Source organism: Pundamilia nyererei, unplaced genomic scaffold, assembly GCF_000239375.1.
Source record: "Pundamilia nyererei isolate P.nyererei 1_Seehausen unplaced genomic scaffold, PunNye1.0 scaffold00243, whole genome shotgun sequence".
Classification (NCBI taxonomy): domain Eukaryota; kingdom Metazoa; phylum Chordata; class Actinopteri; order Cichliformes; family Cichlidae; genus Pundamilia; species Pundamilia nyererei.
The window spans coordinates 252,083-257,145 of NW_005187644.1; the positions used below are offsets into that span (position 1 = coordinate 252,083).

The window sequence follows — 5,063 nt, forward strand, 5'->3', positions numbered from 1 at the left end:
GTAATCGCCCTTAAAATGCGGCCTTTAAGGCTGCAGACCCTGAATTGGGATACAGCCACAGGGAGACAGACAACTATTCACACACTCACATTCACACCTGTGGGCAATTTAGAGTCACTAACTGCATGTACGGAAAGAGACACAACCACAGGGAGAACATGCAAACTCCACACAGAAAGGTCCTGGCCAGTTTGTGGATTCGAACTCTTCCTCTGAGGTAGCAGTGCTTTCACTGAACCAACGAGCTGTCACTCCATACTTAAAAAAAAAAAAAAAAGTAGAAAAGCTTTGATTACAAGGCTTCATACAGAATTTTCTTTACGTTTTTGTCTTTGCAGAAGATTGCAGTAAATTTAATTACGGAAGGCCCAAACCTAAACATTTACTTCCAGGATCACATTATCAGAAGGGCAGCCACTTTGTAGTCAACAGATATAATTTATTTGAGCATCTACTGTATGGTTTTGTTTTGTTTTTTTTTATTACAGAGTACTCTGCACCACCATCATCAAAACACCAAATGAGGGAAGAATAGTGCTAATTCCTCCATTAAGAGTTGAGATATAGAAAATAAATTCAAAACATATTTATACATAATTAAGTTACCATAAAATTAATAGATATATAAGCAAAACGTATATTCACAAACAGATATTACAGATACTGGGACATATATGCATATACCTATATGCCCCCCAGCAGAAAACTCAATTTTTCACAGCTGCAGAACATCAGCTAGCACTAAGCAGTTCTTTGAATGAACTGTGACAAGGTGTTGTTCTTTCCCCCTTCCCCCATCTTCTGTCTTCCGGGAACACTAATAGGCTCCATGCAGAGTAATGTGACCAACTGAATCATCCTCACCCCAGAGCTGGAAGCTGCAGATCAGAGGAGCTGTGCTCAGTCCCACTCCCACACTGAAAAACTTCTCTGGAGTGACACTTTCTGCTAAGGATTTCTTGGATAGTAAACCTCATCTTCCAAGGATCTAACAGCACAGTCTCTCTATTTGCTTCAGCCACTTTTCCCACTTGTCAGACCTCAGATCAGCTCTAAGGTGAAAAGGTCATAGGGCCCAGGTGTAGCCCTGACTACAGTAATAGGTAAGTAAAACCTTATGCGTGTGATGCTGACAGACTTGAAACACTGCTACATGGATAGTGAGCAATTAGTTATCAGCTGATCAACCTCATCAGTCCTGCGGAACCTTTGAAGTGCCCTTATTTTAATCTAACTTGTTGACTTTGTAATAAAAAACAGGATTGGTCAGGTAACATCAGTGAAATTTGTGGGCTCTGATAATTGTAATAGATGTAGTAGACTAATGATTGCTACAGTGATGTAGATGATCACTCATCTCATATTTGTATTTAGACTTGCTTGTTCAAATACAAGAAGTGAACAGCTGCAGCTTGATTGTTATATAAACCTAGGTGCACCCCACTGAGCTGGCAATAAGCACTTATTTCCACTAACTAGTCTACTTCCTTTTACATTAACAAAGATACGAAAAAGACTTTCGGGGCACTATCAGGCAAAATTTCTGTTACTTAGAGTAAATAACTTCCATTAGTTAAAGTAAGTAAAGCAGTTACACAAAGTGTTCATCATACATCATCGTACAAAAACGAGGCTGTAGTATAAATAACAGACATCTCTATGAGGTCAGAAAAACTGAACTCATACAGACTGCATACTGCATTAAACAGCAGTATTTACAAAGTACATTAATGACCTTTACAGAGATAGTGTTTTTACAAACATGATACCACAGCTGCTATGTATAAAATATTCAAGGTAGTGTCTGTTTTGAAAGTTTGGTGGTTCACAGGCAAACTGCATCTGCCAGTCTGTGTCTGTAGTTCTTACAAATTTGTTTTTAAGTGAACACAATGCCCTATGAATAACAGTGTGGAGAAATGGAGAAAAAACATATCTGTAACATCATAATCACCTAAATTAAGTTATTTAAAATATTTTGCATATAAATACATACAATATATATAAGTACAAAACTGACTTCAGCTGTGGGCCTTATATTTCGTCTCCTAAATGTCTAGAGGAATTCTCTTTTTGACAGAAACATTAACTTTGACAACTGACCATAAATTCTAACATTGAATTCATTCTCAAGTCTAAGTTACCAACTTAGAAAACAGAAAAAAACGCAAACAGAATTATGACCATAAATCACTGATTATTCAACATCATAGCATAAAATGAGTAAGAGACATTGTGGCAGTATTGCACTCGGAGCAGTGACACTAAGCTTTGGTGCCTACCTATTGAATTCTTTCAATTTACTTCATGAACTCTGACTCTAATTTTGCTGTTGGACTAATTGATGGATGCATATAAGATTCTAATACTTAATATTAATATTTTTCTTTTTCAAAATATTCAAGAACCAAGTATTCACATTTTTTAACACCAGAAAAATGTGAAAAGAGACACTTTCATATGTAAATCATTTTATCATGTTTACTTCTACGTTGCTTCTACCATTCCACGCCTTGATTTAGTTCTTATGAAGCAGGCAACTGGCTTTTGGGGATACAGTTGTATATGGCATAGATCTACCATTTTGGCAATATAGAACTTTCCATAGATTTGTGGTTAGGGATTTTTAGGTGGTTCATCTATAATTTATAACATCTCTGACTAAACAAACGATATAGAACACTACTACTTAGCTACTTATTTGCTAGACAGGATAGAGCCAGCATACTCGTTTGGAACTGCTCTTAGTCTTTATACTAAGCTAGGTTAACTACATGCTGACTCCAGATCTGTACTGAACACACAGAAATGTGACTGATACTTATGTTTTGCCTCAGTTCTGCTTTTTCCAATGGCTCACGTGATCACAAGCTGATCCAGTGACAGCTTACAGACTGAAATTACAAGGAAAATACAAGGAAACAAGCACATGGCTCTCATGTAAATGCTTGGCTTCATTTAATCAGACTGATGTTTCCCCAGCAGCCGAAGACAAACTACAAAATGATCAGCAGTCGATTCACCACTCCACTTATTACCTCAATTTGTCAGTAACTGACAACCCACACCATATATTTATTTTCCTCTTTGTGTTTTAAATAGTTATGAAATGTATGAGAGAATTAAGTATTTAAATATTTTTGCATTATCTTTTTGATGTATTTATATGTAAAAGGGAGTTGCTTAATAAATGCGTAAAAGGGTGGTAAATGTATATTGTAACTGGTGAACAAGACAAGTGGAGAGCCATGTAGTGCAGTAAGTTTAAAGCTCCCTGCAGATGAAAGATGCATTCCTACTCTGCATGTTGCTGTGTTCCTCAGACAGATTCCCAGCTGGGACCTGCTCTAATCTCCTGGCAACAATATTGACATAGAAATAGAAACTCTGGAGAGGACAGGACTAGCTCTCTGCCTGTGAGGATTGCCTGCAAATATATCTGCTATAGTTAATATTAATCACAAAGTTGTGCATTATTGCATTAAAGACAGACAGACAGAAAGTTAGATGTTCTTTCTTCCCACCATTCTGGTACAAGTAAATCATTTGCCAGAAAACATCTAAAAGAGTCTTCTTGTTTCCAGACAGAAAAGTCTTATGCCTACTCTGGCAAACCAGTGGTTTAAATTGTTATAAACCCTCTGTATTTCCATTCCTGAAGTTGTGAAACAGAGTTGATATTGTCCCTGAGTTGTGACATTGTAAAAATGCCTTACCAGTTCGTTTAGCAGCTGACTCTCTGCATCTGTAGCTGCATCTCAGGTGGTTCCTGTAGTCTGCCATCTTATGTTTGTTCATACTCATGTACCAACTTTAGGCAGTCCTTTCCTAAACCCTTTGGTTCAGGTATGTGAATGACACCTGGGAGAAAATCAGGACGTGCCACAATTCAATAATCACATTAACTTAATAGACAAACACCAGAGAGGATATGAAAGGAGTTAGACTGTGAAAATTCCATCATTAATGGGAAACATTTGAAAGTGTACAGTAGACACTGACTTTTTTTAAACCAGTGTATCCAGATCCTAGTAGCACTTTTCTACTCTGCCTGAGTACTCAGAGTAGAAGTACAACTTGGCTCATTCACCCATTCATACAAGCACTTCTTCTATGCTGAAGTTCTTTCTATCTAACATTCACACACATTTATACTCCAGTGCATGCAGACAGCAGAGGATAAGTTGGGGTTAGTATCTTGCCCAAGGATCAGATTGGAGCAGCCTGGAATCAAACCACTAACCTTCCGATTAGTAGACAATCAATATTTAAGATTGTTCTCACTTATCCACTGGAGAACACACTACGTGTCATAAGGATGCCACAACAGATAGTGAACACCATCCAAACAGACACAGCTGCCAAGGAAGCAGAACAACAACATCTCAAAAAGGCCCTGAGTAAATGTAGTTATCCAAGCTGGAGATTTGTCAAAGCTGGGAAGACACCTTAAGAATGCTTCAAGCAATCCAGGAGAGAAGGACAATCGCCTCCTAAGCAGTCTTTTGTGATTCCTTATGTGTCAGGAGTAACAGAACATCTGAGACGTATTTTCTCTGTCTGCCTAAACACACTACACCAAAATTGGTCCACCTTAAGAACTGGGTCTCCGGTAAAAACAGAGTAATAGTGTACAGGTTTAAGTACCAGGAGGATTGTTGTGAATTATACATGGGGGAAAACAAACAAACTCCACCTAAGTGGACGGCACAACTGTCCTGAAGTTTATTTACACCTGATTCTAGTTTCGGTACTATTTATAAGGCAGGCGAAACCTGAACTCAGCTGAGACTGAAGAAGTCACTTGCACAGTTCTCCCACTGAAAGGGTTATGTTGAGATGAACATAACCCTTTCAGTTATGGGATCTCACTGATAGGTTTATTTTGTTTTTTCAGTTTAATGATAGCTTGCCACACTTGCATCAAGTGAGAGTTCCAGTGAAAATGTATTTGACACACACACAGATAGATAGATAGATAGATAGATAGATAGATAGATAGATAGATAGATAGATAGATAGATAGATAGATAGATAGATAGATAGATAGATAGATAGATAGA

General features: G+C 37.7%; 1 protein-coding gene across 1 annotated transcript in view; it reads left to right on the forward strand.

Moving 5' to 3' along the window:
• Positions 1–1,066: 1,066 nt before the first annotated feature.
• LOC102192553 (inward rectifier potassium channel 13-like) overlaps positions 1,067–5,063 on the forward strand; it is an 8,781-nt gene continuing 4,784 nt past the window's right edge. The window contains exon 1 of the mRNA XM_005749366.1: positions 1,067–1,103. The gene's annotated coding sequence lies outside the window, so the exon portion shown is untranslated. The remainder of the gene's footprint in view (positions 1,104–5,063) is intronic.